We start from the raw sequence: 23,499 nt of genomic DNA, 5'->3' as shown, positions 1-23,499 counted from the left end.
ATGTTTATACATACATACACACACACTGACACATTTACACACACACACACACATATATATATATATATATATATATATATATATATATATATATATATATATATGTGTGTGTGTGTGTGTTTGTGTGTGTGTGTAAACATGTACATGTACCCACATCTAAACATACATACATGTACACACACAAAACACATATACATATATATATATATATATATATATATATATATATATATATATATATATATATATATATATATATATATATATATATATATATATATATATATATATATATATATATATATATATATATATATATATATATATATATATATATATATATATATATATATATATATATATATATGTATATATATATATATATATATAAGGAGATTTTATGTATATTCTCCTCCTCTTTCTGTTTGTATAATTTTTAGTCTGTCACTTCTTTCCTTGGTTTCTTCTAAATATGTCCCTCTAGCATCACTTTACTGATGATGTGCTATCTTCTTATTATTAATTATTTTAAGTATTGATATCTCTCAGAAAGGCGTATAGAGACAAGATCAGTAAATTCTTCACTTTAATTAGTATTTAATATTATAAGGATCAGTACAAAATTAACAAGTTACAATGATAGAAACGAATCACTCTGGAGCTGTAAACTGGCTCAGTCCATATGGGGAACACTGAAGTGAGGGGAGACGTACTCTCCCTTGAAGGACACAGTTCTGATCTCTCGTCTCCTGGCGTTCTCCAGCCTGTTGAACCCCTAGAATTCTTGTTATCTGCAATCTCTACCTCCTTCTAGCCTTATTGGAAGGATTAATCAGCAAGGCCTCCCCCTTCAAGTAGCTGATTGGAAGGACTGTAGTGGGTGTGATTCAAATCTCTCCTTAGAGGACTTGATTGGAGGTGATCTTAGGAGGGTGTGTGAAAGACCCCTCCCTAGTATGTTTGATTGGAGGTTGTAGAAGTACATCACTTTGGCCAGCCCCAAATTCCTGGAATTTCCATGAAAATGCCTCCCTGAGAAGGCGGGGTTATAGAACCAGCTGCTGTAAGCATTTAAGCTGTGCTGACTCATGAATTGGTTAGCTTAATCACGAGGCCATTATTTCTCACTTTTACGACTGTTTTTATGGCTTCAACACGATATACTGCTTATGGTTCATGCAAACATCCTGCCTCGATCAGCGTATTGAAATCACGATACAACAACAGCTTTTGGGCGTTATCACTGTGTTCTTTGCCTATCTCTTTATTCTTACTTCTCTCTCCTTCTCTCTCCTAACTTTTTCTCTTTTCTATATATATCTCCCTCTCTCTCTCCTTTCTATGTAATTTCCCTATCTATTCTGCACCATAACATCACTCGGTCACACTACCTCACACTGCCTTCAGTGTGACAAAAAGAATACAGTTCAATGGATGATTGCAAAATCACACAAATAAAATAAAGTATTTATATGATTGCCCATCAAGTAATTTCTCAAAAAAATATTTAAATTGCACAAACTGTGTCAATGTATTATTGCAAAAAAATTAATTAAGAATATATGGAAGAAAATTCACATATTATATCATGAATCAAAGAGATATATATACATACATATACATATATAATGAATTATTATACTGTAAAAATGGTTAATTGTTTTAACACATAATGCAAATAATGATATACAAAGAATTCAGTGGTAAATTATGTCTATAAGATCATTTTACTCTCCATTGGCCCTTTTTATTTCTGTTATAATCCTCTCAATATTTGAAATTACCACACATTTGACCAAAATTGCAAACATTATTATTACAATAATGATTATGACCAAATTGAATAGAGACAGAATTGGTGAAACATTTTCTTTGTAATAGAAAAATTCATCTACTAAATCCAACTCATTTATTTGTTTTAATTCTAACTGAGACAGTTTAAATTCTTTAACTTCACTAGAGTAGTTCATGTATGGGGCATTTTTATGGATTGTTATTTCTGTGAAGACATGAGGTTCATAATATAATTTATTAGGAATAACTAACTTACATGTCTTATCAAAAGCATGGACATTATTGAAATTAATTTCAGTACTTATATTATGGCAATTAATAGTTGCTGTTACTGAATTCAGTGAAAATACAAAAACTGACTGTTCTACTAGGATGGTAACAAAATCATGTTTGGATAATTGTGTACACAGTACTGTCTCTTGATTTTTGTCTTCAATTATTTCTTGAACACAAGGATAGGCATCAGTAGTTTCGCAAAGGTTGTCAAGGTTGCAAATATACTCCTTATCTTTCAAAAGTATACACTCTCTTAATTGAACATCAGTAATAAATAACATCATTAGTCCATGTTCTTCTAATGCAAAATTGATGTGGTTGACATTTGAGATAATCACGTTTTCCTTTATCAACATGGGAAAAGGATGTATGGACATCAGTACATCTGCCTCTTTTTGATTAAATGGTAACATTAGGATTATCTTATTTTTAACTACCTTGGTGGTTATCAAATTATAATAGACCATTATATCCTTTACCATAGGGGTATAATGTCCTTCTACCAAAAAATCACTAATTATGCCCTCTAACTCCCTTGGGTTAATTAATGTTGGACTTAATATTCCTTTATAGGCTAACAAAATGGCATTTAACAGATCTTTATGGTCTTGCAATACAGTTTTAACATTGTTCATAAATGTAATTAAATGTTGTTCATCTGTTATTATCTTTATCTCTTTGGTAATATTGCTGTTCACTGCATTAATGAAATCTTTTATTTTTTTCAATTCCTCACTGTTTAAATTTTGAGATCTTATAATCTTATTTAACACAATGCCCCTTGTTGCTGCCCATTTCTCCAGTTTGTCTATACGGGCACTTTCTTTTTTTACATTAGAATCAGTAGCTACTCCAAATAATTGATTAAGTGCTATCCCTATAAAAGGTAAGAGGGATCGTTTGGATATTGTATTTAACACACTTCCTATGTCATTATCTGGTTTTTCCAACAATGGTAAAACACTGTTATTTTCACTTTTCTTAATTAATGATTTTAATTCCCTTTGAACATCTTTCAACGTCATTTCATTGATGAGCACCGATGTAATGTTAATACTCACTATGCCCAAGTCCTTAATTAATTTCACAGATCCCTTTTCTCTAGTAGTGCACCCTTCCGGATCACCACCTCGGATGACACATAAAGCAGTGTTATGATACCCAAGAAGAACCGCATGTTTGTATCGGTAAGAATAAGCCTTATGAGATATGCTGTATACATGAGGTATTTTAATGCCTACATATTGTTTATATATAACAGTTCAACACTTTACATAAACTTATCTTTTTCTTAAGTTGTATTTGTTATTTATTAGTTCCTGTTTATCTTCTTTCAATAATTCAACTATTCTTTTATTGGACCAAGAGTCTGTTTTTATTACCTTTACATGATTGGTATGAACAATTCTTTCTTTTAGATCACACTCACTTATGATCTTTAGTTTATTTAATTTCAACACTTCTAATACCCTATAAGGACCATTAAACTTTGATGATACTTTTACATTAGGACCTTCTGGAACATGATTCTGAACATATACCTGAGCACCTACTACAATTTTTGGTTTAGCTGTATTTTTGTCATAGTACCTTGCTTGGACACTCTGAGCTTCCTTAAGTATAGTCCTCGTCTGTTTGATCGTTTCATACGTACGTCTAGTTTTCCAGACAATATAAGTCATCGTAGTTATAAGTATGTCGGGGTGGTGTGGCATCATCTAGTAACATATTTGGTAGTCTCTTCTCGTATCCGCATAACAAGTAGTGTGGTGATTCTCCTACTGTCTCATTTACAGTATTGTTTATAGTAAACTGTACGTCTTCCAAAGCTAAATCCCAGTCTTCTGTATTAGGTTTAACTAAAGTTTTCAGGATATCCTTTATCTTACGATTTGTTCTTTCTACTGCTCCATTTGAACTTGGTTTATATGCTGTGATTTGACATTTATTTATCTCATAAAATTCACATAATTTTCTTAAAAGTTCACTAGTAAATTCTGCTACGTTATCAGAAAGAAGAACTTGTGGACATGAATGTCTCGTAATAATTCTAGATTTAAGAGCTTCTGCTACTGTAATTGCATATCTATTTCTTACTGGTACAATCTCTACATATCTTGTTAGATAGTCTAAAAAGACTAATATTTGTTTATTCCCTCTAACAGTGGTAGGAAATGGACCTAAAAAGTCCATAGATACGACCTGAAATGGATTAAACTCCGATGGGTATTTTTCAAGTGGAGCTTTTGGATTTACGTTACATTTATTTCTATTACAAACTACACAATTTTGTACAAAGTTCTTGGCATCCTCACTACAATGGGGCCAAAAATAGTTTCTGGTTAGGATTCTATTTGTCTTTTTGATTCCAGGATGTCCTGCTAACTTGTATGAGTGGGTTAGTTCTAAAACTTCTCTGATCAGTGTTTTTGGGATATATAGACGAGAATAACCATTCTTCTCTGTTGGTCTTTTATACAATAATCCATTGATTAAAACAAAATCAGGTTTTAAAGATTCATCTGTCATTAATTGTCCTATTATATGCCTGATTTCTGTATCCATCCCTTGTTGTATTTGTAATCTTTCTAAATCTAAATATACCACTTGACAGCTAAAACAAAAAGTATTAGTGGTAATACATTTCTGTTTCTTCTTGGGCTCTGGATAATGCATCTGCTAGTGTATTAAATTTTCCTGGGATATATCTAAATTCTGGTGCAAATTCTAGCACACTAATGAACCATCCATTGAACTTCATGTTATTTGTAAAAGTTCTCTTAAACAAATCACAAATTGGTTTGTGATCAGTAAGTGCATTGACTTTATGTCCTAAGATTATGTGTCTAGATTTCCTTAGACCCCAGTATAATGCTAAACATTCTCTTTCTATTGTGCTATAATTTCTCTCTGCAGCATTCAAAACTCTACTGGCATAATATACTGCTCTCATTCTTGTTTTGTCCTTTTTGTAATAGCCCCAGGTACTTTCATGGTCATTTTCAGAAATCTTTAGTGTTTCATTTTACTCTTTAGTGTTTGAAAGCTGTCTCTTGTTCTTTATTCCATTCATATTTGACATCTTTCTTTGTTAATTCTGTTAATGGTTTGGCTATTGTAGCAAAGCCCTTTAATGAAAGGTCTATAGTAGCCTACCATTCCTAGGAATCTTCTCAATGCTTTCAAATTGGTAGGAGCTGGATATTCAAACTTTTATCTTTGCTTGCATTGCAGACCATCTTCACTAATTACATGTCCTAAGTATTCCAAAGATTTCATTAAAAATTGACATTTCTTTAATTTGATTTTTAATCCTGCTCTTCTTAATCTTTCCAAGACTATTTCTAATGTTTTGAGGTGACTTTCTAAATCTTTGCTAAAAATGATAACATCATCTAAGTAAACTGCAACATTTTCTATATCCCCTAATATTTGAAGCATTAATCTAACAAACGTTAAAGGAGCCGAAGTGAGTCCAAATGGCATGACTTCAAATTGCAAGTGTTCCTTGTGTGCTGAAGGCTGTGAATGGTTTCGACTCTTCGTCTAAAGGTACTTGCCAGTATCCACTAAGTAAATCTAAAGATGAAAATATCCTTGCACCTCCTAATTGAGCTAACATATCTTGAATCACTGGCATTGGCATTCTATCGGGGATGGTGTTGGAATTTAACTTTCTATAATCTATCACAAGTCTCCAATTTCCATCTTTCTTTGGAACAAGTAGTAATGGAGAATTATATGGAGATTTAGAAGGAATGACTACCCCATCTTTCTTCATTTCTTCTATCAAATTATCAACTATGGGTCTTTGGCTTATTGGTAATCTGTAATTAGGAATAAAGAATGGTTTTGTTCCATCATCTAATACAATTTTATGTCTTAGGACATTTGTTTTACCTAATTTATCTCCTTCTATTGCTATTACATCTCTGTATTTTTCTAATACTTGAATTAATCTATCTTTTTTTTCTGGAAAATCTGTTTTATTCACTTCTTTGCTTAATTCTGATGTTTGACCAGTTACAGAGTAAAATGCTTCTTCTTCTAATGTTAGTAATGGATTGTTAATAGGTATTCCTTTACAAAGATAATGCCTGCATATAGTGTTAGTTTGTTATCTGAGTAGTTCTGGACATAAACTTCACAAGTATCACCCTTCATGTGGACTAAAGAATTATCCATTCTGACAAATTCTGGTAACTCTTCATTTAGTAAAGAACATCTTTAACTCCTATCTCTTCTTTTCCCCTTATATGTATTTTTGTTAAACACTTTGGATGCAAAATTACCTGTCTGTTTAGTATAAATTGTACTTTATTATCATCAGCAGTGCTTACACAACATACTTCTTCATCTTTTGTTTCTGCAAAGTAGCAATGTTCTGCATCTATACTAGTTTTTCTTCAGTTACTGCTATTATATCATTTATATCTACTTTATTTATTTTGTTTAACAACAGTACCTCATTTACTAATTTCCTTCATTATCACAACTGATTACTACATTGCTATAATGTTCTGTATTTATCTCTGCATGTTTATCATCATAAATGTCTTGTTCCTTGTCATATTCAGAACACTGGAGAATCACCTTTATTTATTTCTGGGTCACTTCTTTTGTTGGAGGGTATAATTTCTGGATGTGCACATCTTAAATTTCTAGTCTGTAATTGTTGAAATTCCTCCTTTCCATTACCATTCAATTTAATTTGATTGTTCTCTTGATGATAAGTTATTTTCTGTATGTCTTTGTCGCTTGTTGAAGTTGTCTCAGACAAATTGATCAGATTTGGGTGAAACTTTTCTTCTTCAAGCGTAAAGCATACGCTCTTTTATTATCTTGTGTAAGGTTAATTCTTCCTTCTCGGCAATTCAGTATAATTCCACATTTCTTCATTAATTTATATGAGAACAACACCTGTGCGGGAAAGAATCTGTCTTCTAGAACTATAAAACTTTCAACAGTTTTATGTGACGAAAGGTCTATTTCTAAGTTCACATTTCCTAAACTTTTAATCTGTTTACCCGCTACTCCTTTTATTATTTTGCTTTGACCCTGAGTTAGCGTTTCTTTAACGCCTAAGTAATTTGTTAATGTTATCAATTATGCTTACAGTACTACCTGAATCCATAAGGACAGTACATAATTTATTCTGTATTGGAATTTTAATGATAGGTAAATCCTTTCTGATTATTTCTTCTTCATCCATGGAAAATACAACTTCTTTACTCTGCAATATGGATAGTGCGGATGAACCTTCACTTCTCCTTTTTGCTAATTCTTCTACTCTTAATTTATCTTCTTGTAGGGACTTTCTTGTGGTATTCTGTGTAGGGATAAATTATCATTGATTTGAAGACTTATTTGATGTTGAGCGATTACTACTTAATTCAACTATTTCTTTATTTCCTTCTTGTGTTTTAAACCAGCAATTCTTTGTTAAATGTCCTATTTTCTTACAAACCATTGCAGATTCTAGGTTTTCTACACTCATTTGTAAAATGATTTGTATATCCGCAGTTTTCACAGGCTGTCTTTGGTCTCGCCCCTTGAGCGGAATAGTTCACTTGGGTTGAAGTGTTTGTGTTTGAGTTTTGACCATATCTATAAGGTTTGTGTGGTCCACTCTTTGTTAGATTGTTTCTTCCCCTTTGATCTGGATTCCATTTTTTTTTTTAGTATTTTGGGCATATTTCCCTTGGAAGGTATTTGGTCTATTTCCTGCTTGTCTGGAATTATCATAGAATTTATTATTCATGTTAAAATTAGGATTATTATTTCTGACTTTCCTTTCATTTTGTGCTTCTGTTGTTCCCACGAATTCCTTGGATAGATTTATCTCTTTCCTTTGGATTTCTTCTCTCATTGTCTTTAATGTTTGATGGCTTGTTTTCTTGGGATCAAGTTTTATTTTTCTGAAAGCTTTCTTTTCCTCTTCTCCAAGAATATTATATATGGTTCCAAATGACACGTAATTTAATACATGTCGTAGCTCAATTAATTTATGGGCACTAGCCCCAAACTGAGTCTTGTCTCCTATAGTAATGCCTGTCTTCATTAAGTCTTCGGTTATTTTCTCTATTGCATTCTCCACGCTTGCGTAGAAATTAGCAATTGTTTTATATTGTGGGTTAAGAAATCTAGTTAGGTTATATAAACTGTCAGTCTTATTTACTGGTTCCCAGAGTGATGAACAAATTTCTTTAAATTCTACATAGTTATTAAGTTTGCTAAAACTTGTGGAATTCAAAGTTTTATGTGCGTCTCCATGTTCTGAGCTGACGAGCAACAAGGCTTCATTTATTTTAGCTCTTTCATCTCTTATTCCCCTGAAATTATACGACTATCTGCATCTGCTAGCCAATGATTTACAGTATAGGCTTCGAGTCTGCTTTTGTCAGGATTGGAATCATCCACCTGTCCACAGAAGCGTGTGGCGGTTGTTATGACGGCCGCCTGGTTCATTTATAAAAATGTAATGTGCGAGTATTATTAGTATTATTAGTATTGTTACTATTATTATTATTGTTAGTAGTATTAGAATGATTAACACTAATTTGGTTCTGGTTATTTGTGTTATTATTGTTAGTATTTCCTTGCACTACAGCGGAGTGGGAATTTAGTCTTGAAATTCGACTTCTTCTAATTGTCGACTGTCTTAAATCGTAATGTGAATGTCTAACAGTGTTCAGTAATTCATCAAATACTCGTTGCATGTCACACACAAAAAAATTTTCACTCAGAGTACATCAATCAAAAAATATTTTTTTTATATTGTACCAAGATTTAAAACAATTTGTCAAATTGTCACACAAAAAAATTAAATTCTCTATTGAGTTCAAGTGCACAATTAAAACCTTTTTCAATACTCAAAATAAATTCTTATATGAAATTGGGCATCATATCATCAAAATTCATTATAATAAGTACACAAAATTATATATAACTTCTCAAATAATCATCACCAACCGAGTAAAAAAAAAAAAACTAATTATTTTTATCTAAAGTTATTTACTAAATAATTAATTTATCATAGAAAGTAATGCTGGTATTTATGCAAAAGAATTTTATTCACTAGAGAGAGTTTTCTTAAATTTCAATCTTATAGCAAGATGCTAAAAAAATATATCTTCACTTATTTATTAAAGAGAGAAGTGGATAGTAAATTTCCTTACTGTGTTATTTGTTGTGTTGTTGATATCGTGATATCGCTAAATGTTGTTCATTCGGCGGTGAGTTTTTCGCTGTCGGATCACTATTTCACTGCGTTGTTTTTCCGCTGTAGTTTTCGCTTTCGGAATCTTGTTGAAAGTTTGTACGTTGTTTTCTTCAATCACTTCGATGAAATGTCGCTAACACTGGGCTTATTATCGCTGTCAGCGTCTTGCTCAATTTGTTGATGGTAACAGTTCAAAATGTTTTTGCTTCGGGACGCAATAAAACTGTTTTTATTCACACTCGACGTTCTTCTTGTAAGCTGCTATTTCGCACATAACTTTTGTTTGCTGGAGTGTTTTATTTCTTCTGATATATATTTTGTTCGTCATTCTAAAAAAATCTAAGTTCGTTTTGTAGAATTTCGTTTCACTGTAACTTAAATAATTGCACTGATAATTTCATTAATGTTCGTTTGTTTCTTGCCTTCTGGATCAATTTAGCTGCCACCAATTTTTTTTTAGAGATCTTTTTCTCCTCGTTTATGTTTGCATAATTTTTAGTCTTTCTCTTCTTACCTTGGTTTCTTTCGAGGTGTCTCTCAGATCGCTTTTACCGATGATGTGCTATCTTTTGTATATTTATTCCTTTTAAATATTGATATCTCTCAGAAAGGCGTATAGAGACGAGATCGGTAATTTCTTCACTTTAATTAGTACTTAATATTATAAAGATCAGTACAAAATTAACAAGTTACAATGATAGAACGAATCACTCTTGAATCAGTCTATATGGGGAACACGGAAGTGATTGGGAGAAGTACTCTCCTTGAAGGACACAGTTCTGACTCTGGTGTCCTCGTCGGTCTCTCACTCGTTGAACCCTCAGGAAACTTGTTATCTGTAAATCTCCACCTCCTTCTAGCCTTATTGGAAGGATTAATCAGCAAGGCCTCCCCTTCAAGTAGCTGATTGGAAGGACTGTAGTGGGTGTGATTCAAATCTCTCCTTAGAGGACTTGATTAGGAGGTGATCTTAGGAGGGTGTGGAAAGACCCCTCCCAGTATGTTTGATTGGAGGTTGAAGAAGTATATCACTTGGGTCAGCCCCAAATTCCTGGAATTTCCACGAAAACACCTTCCGGAGAAGGCGGGACTATAGAATCAGCTGTTGTAAGCATTTAGACTGCTGACTCATGTTTTAGTTGGCTTCAATCGCGAGGCCATTATTTCATTTTTACGACTGTTTTATGCCTTAAACACGATATACTGGTTCAATGTAAACATCTGTCTCGATCAGCTTATTGATAACACGACACAACAGCATTTGGCCGTTATCACTGTGTTCTTTGCCTCTCTCTTTACTCTTATTTCTCTCTCCTTCTCTCTCTTAACTTTTTCTCTTTCTATCTCTCTCTCTCTCTCTCTCTTTTCTATTTAATTTCCCTATCTATTCTACACCACAACAAGATAACAACTGCACGACAGCCGATAAAAGAAACCTCTTCATAGGAACCTGTGTGTTTGTGTAAAAAAAAATTTTTTTTTCAACCCATATTAAAAAAAAAATCTGAAATAAATCCTCACGAAGCATTAGTTTATATCCTTCACTTAAACCCGGATCATAAATTTTATACTACGTAATTGCGTGGCTAATGGTACCATTTCACGGTAGATGATAACAAAACCTGTTTGAATTAAATGTGGGTGTGTATGTGTGTGAGAGAGAGAGAGAGAGAGAGAGAGAGAGAGAGAGAGAGAGAGAGAGAGAGAAGGGGTGGGGGGTGGGGGATGGGGAAAGTGGTGAAAGTAGGACCAAAAATCTCTTCCCACAACCCTTTGTATTAATTTTTGTTTCCATTTAGAGGATGAAGAAATACTGTGTGAAAACGGAACCAAGTACGGAATTCTAAAGCTTAACGGAAAAGGGAAAGAATCACTGACTGAATGAATTTGAGAAGTGGCAGCCTAGACGGTGTTACGAGACAACCGCTTCAGAGGAGAAAGGCTAGAAGATCAACGCACTCTCTCTCTCTCCTAATGGGAATTTTATATTTCTTAATAATGTTATTCGCCGTGAAATCTGACCAGGGAACTCTATATTTCCTAATAATGTTATTCGCCGTGAAATCTGATCAGGGAATTCTATATTTCCTATTAATGTTATTCGCCGTGAAATCTGTTCACGGAATTCTATATTTCCTAATAATGTTATTCGCCGTGAAATCTGATCAGGGAATTCTATATTTCCTAATAATGTTATTCGCCATAAAATCTGATCAGGGAATTCTATATTTCCTATTAATGTTATTCGCCGTGAAATCTGTTCAGCAATTTGTATTACGAAATAATGTTATTCAGCCCTGACCAGAGATTCTATATTTCCTAATAATGTTATCAAATTTAAATGGATCAGGGAATTCTATATTTAGGTCTAATAATGTTATTCGCAGGTGAAATCTGATCAGGGGAATTTTATATTTGCTAATAATGTTATTGACAGTAAACTGATACTGAGAAGAATTTTATATTTCAACAGTGATTGTGCTGTAAAATCTGGTTCAGGAGATTGTATATTAGCTAATAATGTTATTCGTATAAATCAGAAATCTGATCAGAGGAATTTATATTTCATCCTGTTATTCAAGGATACCAAAAAACATTCATGAGATTCCAGAAGGAGAATTCTAGAACACCCTAATAATACTACTGTTATTCAAATCAAGAAATCTGATCAGATGGAATTCTATATTTCCAACACCCTTGTTATTAAACCACGGCATCAGGATGCATTCTATATTTCCTAATAATGTTATTGCCAGAAACTGATCAGGAATTTTATGAGATTTCCAACCAATTGTTATTCGCCAATGACATCATGTTTAAAATTAAATGTTTATATTTCACTAATAAAATCCTTTTATTTCAATTTGCAATCCAGTCCTGAAGATGCTGCCAAGATTTGCTAAGAAATGGCCTGTCAACTAGTGAAATAAATGGATAGAATATTGAATAATTTTATCTTATTCCTAAGATGTTATTCCTGCAGAAAAAAATTTCTATGTCCTAACAATATATATATAATATATATATATATTATATATCCTAATAATGTTATTATATGAAATCTGATATGTAATTTTATATTTCCTAATAATGTTATATTATATATAAATCTGATCATATATAATTTCATATCAAACTAATAATGATTATTCCTTTTAACATTTTAAAATATAAATCTTTCAATTTTTTTCATTTGTCATTAATGTTATTCCATTCATTTCTGATCAGTGAATTTTATGTTTCCTCAGAGTCCTTGGAAAGAAATTTCCCTTTTAAGTCGATTGTCGTTTTTTCTGTTCTGACTTTGTTTACTTTTAAATTTTTCTCATAGTTTTTTGTCTCGATGTTTTTTTTTTTCAGGTTTTTAGAATTCCTCATCTCCTGAAAAATGTAATTTGGATTATGAAACATTGGGAATAAACATGTAATCAAATTACCAATGAACAGAATTCCTGTTCGCTTTCCTGTTTGATGTCTATTTTCGGTCTCTCATACTAAGGCATTAATAAGAAAACTGGAAGAAGTTTTTTGTTTTCTTCAATGTTATTCTAGTTGACAAATGATCCCTTTATTTTATATTTCCTAATAATTTATTGCCAGTGAAATCTGACAAGAGTATCTTATATTTCCTAATAATGCTATTCGCCGTGACATCTGAGAAGAGAATTTTATATTTCCTAATAATGTTATTCGCCGTGAAACCTGAAAAGAGAATTTTATATTTCCTAATTATGTTATTCGCCATGACATCTGAGAAGAGATTTTTATATTTCCTATTAATGTTATTCGCCGTGAAATCTGACAAGAGAAAGGCAAAAGCAAGCTCTAATTACGCTTATTCTTAAATTAAAATGTAAATCATTAACTAACTGCCTTTCCTCAGCCAATGCAGATTTCTTTTCCTTGCACATTGAGCAGTTAAAAAGAGTCACCTTTAGAATATCCACAGCTAGAAAATATATCCCAGCCGGATGTCAATGTGCAATACAAATCTCAGTAATTATGCTAATTATGATATTTCATTATAGATTGTTAAAAAGATCCTCAATTACGATTTCCAAAATTAAAATATAGTCTTCCTTGACAATCTAAGGAAAAGAAGAACTGTCAGGTACAAATGTCCTACAGTTTTCTTGTTTGTATCAACAATTACGATTATGAATTACTGAATTGAATACAGAATTTAGGCAAACAACAAGCACTTTGGGACCTTTGAGGTCACTCAGCGCAAAAGTTTGACAGTAAAGGTTTGAAAGGTGTAACATGGGGAAAACCTCGCAGTTACACTATGAATCAGTTGTTAGGAGGGGGGTTAAGTAAGATGGATCAAAGAGAATATGAAAAGATGCAGTAACATATGATTTCGATGGGGAGTTGATGAGGCCTACTTATGCCGAAGGCTCTGGAAGAATTAACTAATGCCTACAAAACAAATAGAGGTATGCGGTGTATTACAATTATGCAGCAACGTTGGTTATTTTATGATTATATCCTCGTCTGATCCTTTAATATTCCTACGAAGCATGTCGTTTGTAAAAACTACCTCTCATCTTATTATCAGCTACAAAGACTGTACCTTAATTCGACAGCTAAAAAAATACTGTGTGTGCGTCTGACCTCATCGCCAACCTTATATTGGAGACGTAGTGATCAAGGTTTCTTTCTTGTGTCGTGGCATTGATTTCTAGCAAGTTTATACTGTACCTTCCATGACGTCGATAACCACTATTCTATTCAATCGGTTTTTTTTTTTTTATTTTAAAGCCAGTATTCAGTCACACGTTTTACGTAAAAGCACGTTCTAAAAAAATAAATAAATAAAGAAAGTAAATCCCCACTTTGCAGTTTAGTGTGTCATCTTACAGCATACACAATCAAAATAAGTTCTTTATGAACGCGTCAAAGCTGTTTTAAACGGCGCTGTTACTTGGTGTTCATGATTGAAATATACGGCTGTATTTTAATTCATATCTCAAGTGTTCGCAAAACTGGTTTCAAGTGGATTAAGATCCAGTGTTTTGAGTTAAACGGTGTGTAAAAGAAATACAGCAAAAGAATAAAGTGTCTCGTTAGCCGTTAAAAGACGAGTCATTTTTCTTGCTTCAAAATGATGAATTTCAGCAAGTCGCATTGACTCTGGAACAATTTCAAAGGAGAGGAACCTCACCAAAATATATACATGATAATGGTCTCCTTTGAATTGGTATGTTTCTTTCGAAAACCTGTTCACGTTATTTTTTTTTCATTACTGTAATGTGGTCCGTCTTTTGGATAGTCTAGGATAAGGTCGTGACCTTTTTCGAACCCCACCAATAATCAGGGTTTCACTTGACTTGGTTGCTACACTATCTTTCTTCAGTCCTTTTGGTGGCTCTCAAACCACATATTTATTGTGTTTACATTTGATTTTTCGTCTGATCACAGATGGTATTTTGTATGGTCTTTACCGGGTTATTTCTGAACAACAGATTCAGCTGTATTTAGTCCATTGGGTTGCCAGGTGTTCAGGTGAAAGAACTGAGGGCGTTTTCTCTGGAGAAATAACAAGTCTAAAAGTAGTTGGAACTTGAGTGCTGTTTACACCCAGCTGAATTACCTGGGCAATGCTAACTGCATTGCATACCAGTATTTTCCCCAACTTGTTTGTTTCAGGGTTGACCCAATAGACAACATTTCATTTTTTCTCTACTGAGTGAATAAGAGGACAATCATCAAGAGCAATCACGTGTGGAACAGAATAAAGCCAGTGCTAAGTGTTCGAAGTTTCTTAGTAGCTGGTTGTTATTAGGTAGGGCATGGCTGGGAACAATATAAAAGAAGGTCGAACTCTTTGAGGGCAACTGCAAAGGTAAGTTACCTACAGGCAAGCCTAACTGCTTGCATTACCAGCCAGTTTTTATATTTCCTGTTTTATGACCCAATAGACAAATTTGTTCATTTATATTAGTGAAAAATAAAAATGCTCAACACACAATCCTTTTCATGAAATGAAAATGGGACAAATTTCTGACTCAAAATAGTTTAATCAGACCACTGGTGATTAGCGGCGCGTTATCCACTGGGCCAATGATTAAAAGAGTTGGAAATGAGTGCCAGGTCTAGGAATTACCTGGGCAACTAACTGTTGCAACGACGATGAATTAAAAAATGCAAAGTTACTGTGCTTGACCCAGAAGACAACATTAAATTCGAATTATCCGTTTCCGTGTACACGATTAAAAAATGATAAAAACCTGAATAAGTTAAGATTTATAAAATGGGTATTTTTTCGTTTTTATTCATAAAATGCCCCAATGGTTTTTGTATTTTCATTAATTACTTTTTATATTTTATCAATTAAGTAAAAGCTCCTCATGAATATTAAAATTGGAACAATTGGAAATGTAGATTCTGACAAAATTTCACCTATCAACGTATTTGCAAACTTGATGACAGTTTTCCCCAACTTCCGATTTTGGATATGACCCAACAGACAACATTTATTCAATTATCCCTTCTGAGTGAATAGATAGGGAAATCATCAACACACAATCACGTGTGGAACAGAAATAAATTTCTGACTCATTCGGGATAGGAATATCAGGTCTCTCAGGTTTGGTCTGTCTTCCACTGGGCCATACAAGTCTAAAAGCCCTTACTTGGAACCTGAGAGCAACTGCACCCAGGAATTACCTGGGCAAGCTAACTGCTTGCATACCTCTCTGAGTTTTCCCCAACTTCCTCGACTCTCAATGACCCAATAGACAACATTTCATTCGTTATCCCTTCTGAGTGAATAAGATAGAAATCATCAACACACAATCACGTGTGGAACAGAAATAAATTTCTGATTTAACGTCGAGATCAACCCAGGTCTCTCAGGTGGAAAACAAGGGCGTTATCCACTGGGCCATACAAGTCTAAAAAAGTTGGAACCTGAGAGCAACTGTCTAATCATGGCTAATTACCTGGGTAAAGTCAAAATCTTCTTGCATACCAAGTTTTCCCCAACTCCCGACTCCGACTCAGTCAATGACCCAATAGACAACATTTCATTCGAATTATCCCTTCTGAGTGAATAAGAGAAATCATCAACACACAATCATGGAACAGAAATAAATTTCTGACTAATCACACCAGGTCTCTCAGGTGGAAACAAAGTCGTTATCCACTGGGCCATGACATCTGTCTAAAAAGTTGGAACCTTAAGCAACAAAATTACCTGGGCAAAACTGCTTGCATAGTGCAAAAACATCCCGACTCAGCAATGACCCAATAGACAACATTTCATGAGTAAATCCCTACTGGTAATAAGATAGAAATCATCAATAAATCACGTGTGGAAATAATAAAATGGACTAACGCGGGATCATCCAGGTCTTCAGGTGGACACAAGTTCAAAATGTCTTGAAATATGGTAAAAGTTGGAACCAGCAACTGCACCCAGGAATTACCTGGAAAAGCTAAGAGTTGCATACTGTACCTTTTCTGCCAATTGACTCAGCAATGACCCAAAGATAACATTTCATTCGATATCCTTCTGAGTTGAATAAGATAGAAATCATCAACACACTAATTTTGGGAACAGAAATAAATTTAGACACAAAATCGAGATTCTGAACCCAGGTCTCTCAGGTGGAAAGCAAGGCGTTATCCACCGGGCCATAAGTCTCGGCCAAGTTGGAACGCGTGTTCAACTGCACATTAATTACCTGGGATGCTAACTGCTTGCATACGACGAGTTTTCCCCAACTTCCCGGGTTCAGCAATACCATCTCAATAGACAACATTTCTTCCATTACCTTCTCTGAATAACCTGAAATCATCAACACACAATCACGTATGGAACAGAAATAAATTTCTGACTAACGTCGGGATCGAACCCAGGTCTCTCAGGTGGAACGTGTCAGGGCGTTATCCACTGGGCCATCAAGTCTAAGATATGTTGGAACCTGAGAGCAACTAAAACCAGGTCTTATTTGTTTTGGCATTTTTTTAACTGTTTGCATACCAGCGAGTTTTCCCCAACTTCCCGACTCAGCAATGACCCAATAGACAACATTTCATAATTATCCCTTAGGGATGTTTGAATAAGATAGAAATCATCAACACACTTTGGCGTGTGGAACAGAAATAAATTTCTGACTCACGTCAGGGATCAAAGGTCTCTAGGTGGTTTCAAGGGCGTTATCCACTGGGCCATACAAGTCTAAAAGAAGTTGGTTGTATAATGTTACCCAAGGTTTTACCTTTGCAATAACTTTGCATACCAGCGAGTTTTCCAACTTCCCGACTAAAATTCACAAAACAACATTTCATTCGAATTTCTTTTTATTGAATAAGATGAAATCATCAACACAAAACTCAGCTGGAAATACTGAGGCATTGACTCACGTAGGGAAAACTGAGGTTTTGTCTTGGGATACTACAGCACTATCCATTGTGATACAAGATCGCCTGTGTAAATTTCTGTTCCACATGTGATTGTTTCCAGTTATATTTCTATTGTATATATCTATATATTCTGGGGTATATATAATTTTTAATAAATATTTTATATATAATATGCAAATTCTCATTTTATTATAGTCCATAGGAGGCGATAATTTTACTATATATAGGTAACTGTACATTTATATTCAGTGACTCAAACTATCTTCTAGCTCTAAATGGAAAGGTTATGAATAATTTTATAAGTAATCTCTTAATTCTTTTTTTTTTTTTTTGAGTTTCTATTAAGCTGATTTTTCATTTTACATTTCTTGTACTTTTCAGACTGAGTGACAGTGGTAGTTAGACGTTCAACTTGTAAAGACTCAGAGGTTGGCGATGATTGACCAAATCCAGGCTATATTCTAAGGCCAGGGATGCTTGTGATCCTTCATTCCAACGTTTTCAATAGCTGAATACATGATGCTGAGTTATATATTTCTTTGTTAAAATAATCATTGAACAAAAATCCATGTTACTGTCATCAGTAAAATAGTGAGAATCTTGGAAGGCCTGAAGGCTTTCTCAAGAGTCAATAGTTTTTCATTAGATTTGAGGAGTCTTTTACACTTTGGAAAGTATACGTAAATTGGGTTTTCTAACTAGAAACAAAAAAGGGAAAAAAGCTGTTATAGTGCTGTATATCGTGAGTTAAAAAAATTAATTATCAAGCCATTTCATTTTTATATTGTATTTTTAAACATCACTGAGTCTTACAGTGTCGATAATTTGCATGTTTTGTGGCTCATTTCTATTTTGATTATGGTTTTATTAATGATTCGTTCTCCATGTTTTATTCTAGAATTCTTCATTTACATATCAGGAAGCAAAAATCCATAAAAATGTTTTCATTCAATAAGTAAGTTGGATGATATCAGTGATCGCTAATGTAAACAGCCAAGTTATGAAATTTCCTGTGGAACACCATTTCCAAGGAATTTTTTTTTGATAAAGCATCATCAATTCTCACCTATCTATCAAGAAAAAGGACAGTCATGGAAGTTCTAATACCTCTAGACTGCAAATGGCCCTGATTTTAAAAAATATTTAAAATCCCAGATCCTGAAAATGTGGGATCTGTTGAGTTTTAGGTAAATTTAGGTAAATTTTTGATATTGCACACCATATGGTAACGTATGCTTTTCAACATAAAAGGAGCTGCAGCTGAAACAGTGGTTAATATTGTTTTCGTTGAATTTCAGGTAGCTCCCCTGATCTTAAAGTTAGAAAACATTCTAATCATTTGACCAGGATCGAGTGGGGTTAATGAGCCACGTTAGTCGAACAATTACCATTTTATCTAGCCTCGAATTTGCAAAGCCAAGGTGTTCAAGAAAATAATTTGAGTTCAGCTCTTTTACGACTGCTGGGATCATTTCAGGTTTGCAGGCTGTGGAATTATCAGATGCATTTCCATTCACAAATAAATTTAAATACCATAAATGATTTTGTTTTTGTCCATAATCAATTATGACTTATGCCAGAGGTTGTGAAGTGTCAGATCATCTCAAAACTACCCTGTCATCAGGAGCAGATTTATTGCGGTTCAAAAGATCATATTCCAACTCTTCCATATTAAATTTTCTATTATGATATATATCTTCTTTGTGCAGAAGTGTTCATCTAAATTTTTATCACTACTTACATTCGCTAAGTTTTCTCCTATTAGATACTCATTTCTTTCGGATCGATTATTCTTTTTCCATCCTTCATTATGGCGTGTCTAGGTGCCCTTTGTGAGTGGGTGTCGTCAAATGACGACTATTTATAGGGTATTTTAGGTATCGTCCTCTGACGATCATCATTTGCTCCATACAGTTTGAATATTTTGCGGGAAAAATAAGAAAGTTCCATGGGCCATAAATGAATTCACACCAGCTCTGTTAACTAAAATCTACAAGAATACCAGATGAGTTACAATTGCCTTGAGATGTCAAAGGGGAAATGTCCAAAATTCTCATCTAATTAGGCCTCATAGATATTTAACAATAAATGTACTCAGAATTTGTTACTGATTTTAATTCTTATCTGTTATGATATTGTGTGAACTGTGATTATAATTTTACAGAATAAAATAAAAAAAAATTATTAGAAAAAACTTTTATAACTTGTAAAATGAGCATATTTTTTTACGACTGCCTTGGTAAAGAGGCCTCGCACAGGGTTGGACATATTTACTTTCAACTTCCTGTGGAAGGTACAGAATTTTTTATTTTATTTTTTCTCTTACACCAAGTGCATATGCATATTTTCCTCTTTCCATTGGTGTGTGTGTGTGTGTTTTTTAATTAGTCATCTTAAATTTAGCCCGGTCTAGGGGTTTGCTTAATATATATTTTAGCCTGGACTACGAAGGGGACCATTTATTTTCCTGAATTTTCTCCATATTTTTTGTAAATGAGTATTATTAAACTGAAGTGATGCATATTTCCTCCATGAAATGATTCTCCCTTGAATTGTTTATTTTTTAAATTATGTAGATATTTTGTTTTGTATAGAGATTTTGTTGTATAAAGATCAATTTCTAGTAATAATATAGTAATTTTTTTTTTATTTCCTTTTAATATCAGTAATGTTTTATTCATTTTATTGAATTTTTTTACCAAATCGACTCCCTATTGAGAGTTCTATTTTTATCAATTGTTTTAGCTTATCAGACCACCATGGAAGTTTGTGTTTTGTTGGATGAGATTTTTGATATTGGTATTGCTTTATCAGGAGCATTTTTAATGAAATAAGCAAAAAATTTATGATTCATTATGAGCTTTTATATATGCAAATGGTGGGATATTCCTTGTGTTCAATTCATATACTCCCAATCTGCTTTTAAATGTTATAATAAGTGACATGCTTGGCAGGAATATTTTGTAACAATGAAATTAATATTGCGAAATGATCGCTGGTGTGCAAACCATCAACTGTATTCTAAAATAATCTGTCTACTATACTTGTAGATAGAGTTAAATCTACTGAGGAAAATGCTTCATGTGTTTTAGAATAATATGTACTTTTTTCATCATCATTTATGCAGCACATGTCATTTGAATCCATGAATTCTTTTATTTTACCTCCTGCTCTATTTGGGTTTCTATAATTATAGTCCCGTATTGGATTGTGAACATTAAAATCACTTACTATTAATGTAGGTTCTTTGGCATTGTTGAGTAATCCTGAGTTTATCAATGCAGTAATTTTTATTAGGTTGGTTGTACAGTATAAATTATAAATTACACACTAATCGTTTTTTATTCGTATTTGAATACCTGATGTTCGCAAGTCAGTAATGTTTACAGGTACTTTGTCATAAACTACCTTGTTATGTACATGCTTATATGGCTTCACCTAAGTTTTCTTCTTCCTCCCTGATGTAGATGCTAATGTGTATTTACCTATTGATGATAAAGTTTTGTTGACATGTTGTAAACATATAATTTGTCCATATTCTTTTAGTAGTCGTATTTCTCCTAGGTGTAATCTGGTCTGCAGACTATTTACGTTCCGTTGTATAATATAGCTATTGACAATATTATGTTATAGCGGTCGAGTTTTGCTTTGTTTTTTGTATTATCAACTTGGAGTTTTTCTAATAATTTGCCCACGCCATTTATTTGTTTTTCTTTTATAATATATTAAATGTTCAATGCACATGCAACCTTTTCATGGGTGTTCAAATCAGTGGTTTCTTTTTATCTATATTTCATAAATTTCTTATGTTTGTTAAACCATCTCTTATTATGTTTTTGTTATTGTTGCACAATTCAAGAGAGCATTCATTACATCCACATGTGTTGTCATGTACATTTCTGGTTTCATTTGCTCTTGTTGCACCTGTTATTGGTGATGGATTAATCTCTTCTCCCTGGACATTCTTATCTATAGTATGGTTCTCTTCTACTTTTTCGTTTTTTTGGCTATCTGCTTCCATAGGCTTTACTATTATTTGAGGAGATAAAGATATATTTCTTAGCTTATTTTTGTTTTTGTTATTTCTTCATATCTTTTGTCTTTGGTTTAACTGGTGTTCTCTAATAATGTTTTTTTTTTTGGGTGGTGTTCTCCCCAAAGGCCTCATTTTATCTTTAATTTCCGGTCCATCTTGTGCTGTTATTTGCATTAATATTTCAAATGAAGTTCATAAAATATTATCCATATCATTTGTACCTGTTTCTTCATTCTTTATCATTTTAGTTTTTTTTTTTTTTTTTTAGTAATTTCTTCTTGAGAGTTATTTTTCTGTGCTCCGTTACTTCTATCTGTATGCGTTTTTGTTTCATTATTTGTTCATTTTATTGAAAAATATGCAAGTTTCCTAGGCGGACCTTGAAATCCTCTCACTTTCAGTACCAATTTAGCCTCTTCTATAGATATTCCAATTCTTGCATGTAGCATTCTTCAGATCTTGCATGATGATCTTGTCCACAGTTTATACACTTTGGTTCACTGCACTTCCATTGTGTGGTATGTTCTTCAGATCCATACTACGTACATGCTGCTTCGTTACGATGATATTTCTTTGCATGCCCATATTTACTACAATTTTGACATTGTACTGGCTTTGGGACATAAGGTATCATTTCTCTATTTTGGTCTAAAATTTATATTTTTGCGGTAGATCTTGACCTTCAAATTTTATTTTTGCGATTTTTAACATTTGTTTATTTCTTTGTTGACTCCGTATAATATATACCTCACAATCTTCTACTCTGGGATATCTCTTTTTAAGATGTCCCAAGAGAATGCGGTTTTCGAATGGTCAGTCACTGTTCTCAGGAAGCATAATAATACCCTGAAATTTATTCATAGTGTTATTTTTTTCACATTTATATTATCTCTGTTTTTTTTATAGACATAGATAATATAGACTGACTCTTAGTCGTGGCTTCTGTGAGCCACGTCTTTTCTTTTATGTGTAAAGTCATTTCTGCCGTTGAATGTCTATTTAATAAATAATTTTCCAGTTTTAATACAGAAATTTTCTGGTCAGTTTCCAAGGTTAGAAACCTTGACCAACTTCCACTTCCTAAGAGGGAGTCAAAGTGAGTCAAGTTTGGGTCATGCTTTTATTTACTTTTTTGGGGTGGATTATATGGCATTAAAGTTAATACCACCTTGACTTTGATTAATTGAGCTCTCCTGGGGGTAGTCCGTTACTATGCCAGAAGTCATAGGGAGGCTTGATTCGGTCGTTATCAAACAAATAATATAAATTTCATTCTGGATGGAGGTCCCTCTCACCATGGAGGCCCAACAGGGGGAGGAGCAACAATGTCACCTAAAGTGGTAACTGCCCTGGGATCCTCACCTGGATATACACCATACCCTCAGTGCCTTAAGGGTCGTCAGTCCGTCGGGATCGGACCCAACGCTGTGGGCAAGGTTTAGACAAAAGTTTCGCTTCGCTCGATCAAGTCAGGTACTCCGGTTTTACTGGTCGAGAGGCATGCCGTCTACCTTCACCCTCCGTCTCAAAAATAAGAGCAGTTTTTTCCACATTTCAGGGCCATGCCAATGTCATCAATAATAGAGAAAGAGGGAAGCAAGAAAGTTTAATAGAGGGAGGAGTAAAACGATGAAGGATTCCCAATGTTTGGTTGAACCCATTGCAGAGAGGGAAGGTATAAAAGTGCATTCAATCCCAGCAGTGGATCCCTAAGCCCCCAACTTGTCAAGGGGTTGGGATCAGTGGGGAATATAGGACAATTATCACGAGATCAGTCCTCTACAAACAAAGAAATAAT

Source organism: Macrobrachium rosenbergii, chromosome 50, assembly GCF_040412425.1.
Source record: "Macrobrachium rosenbergii isolate ZJJX-2024 chromosome 50, ASM4041242v1, whole genome shotgun sequence".
NCBI lineage: Eukaryota > Metazoa > Arthropoda > Malacostraca > Decapoda > Palaemonidae > Macrobrachium > Macrobrachium rosenbergii.
This window is presented reverse-complemented; position numbering follows the sequence as displayed.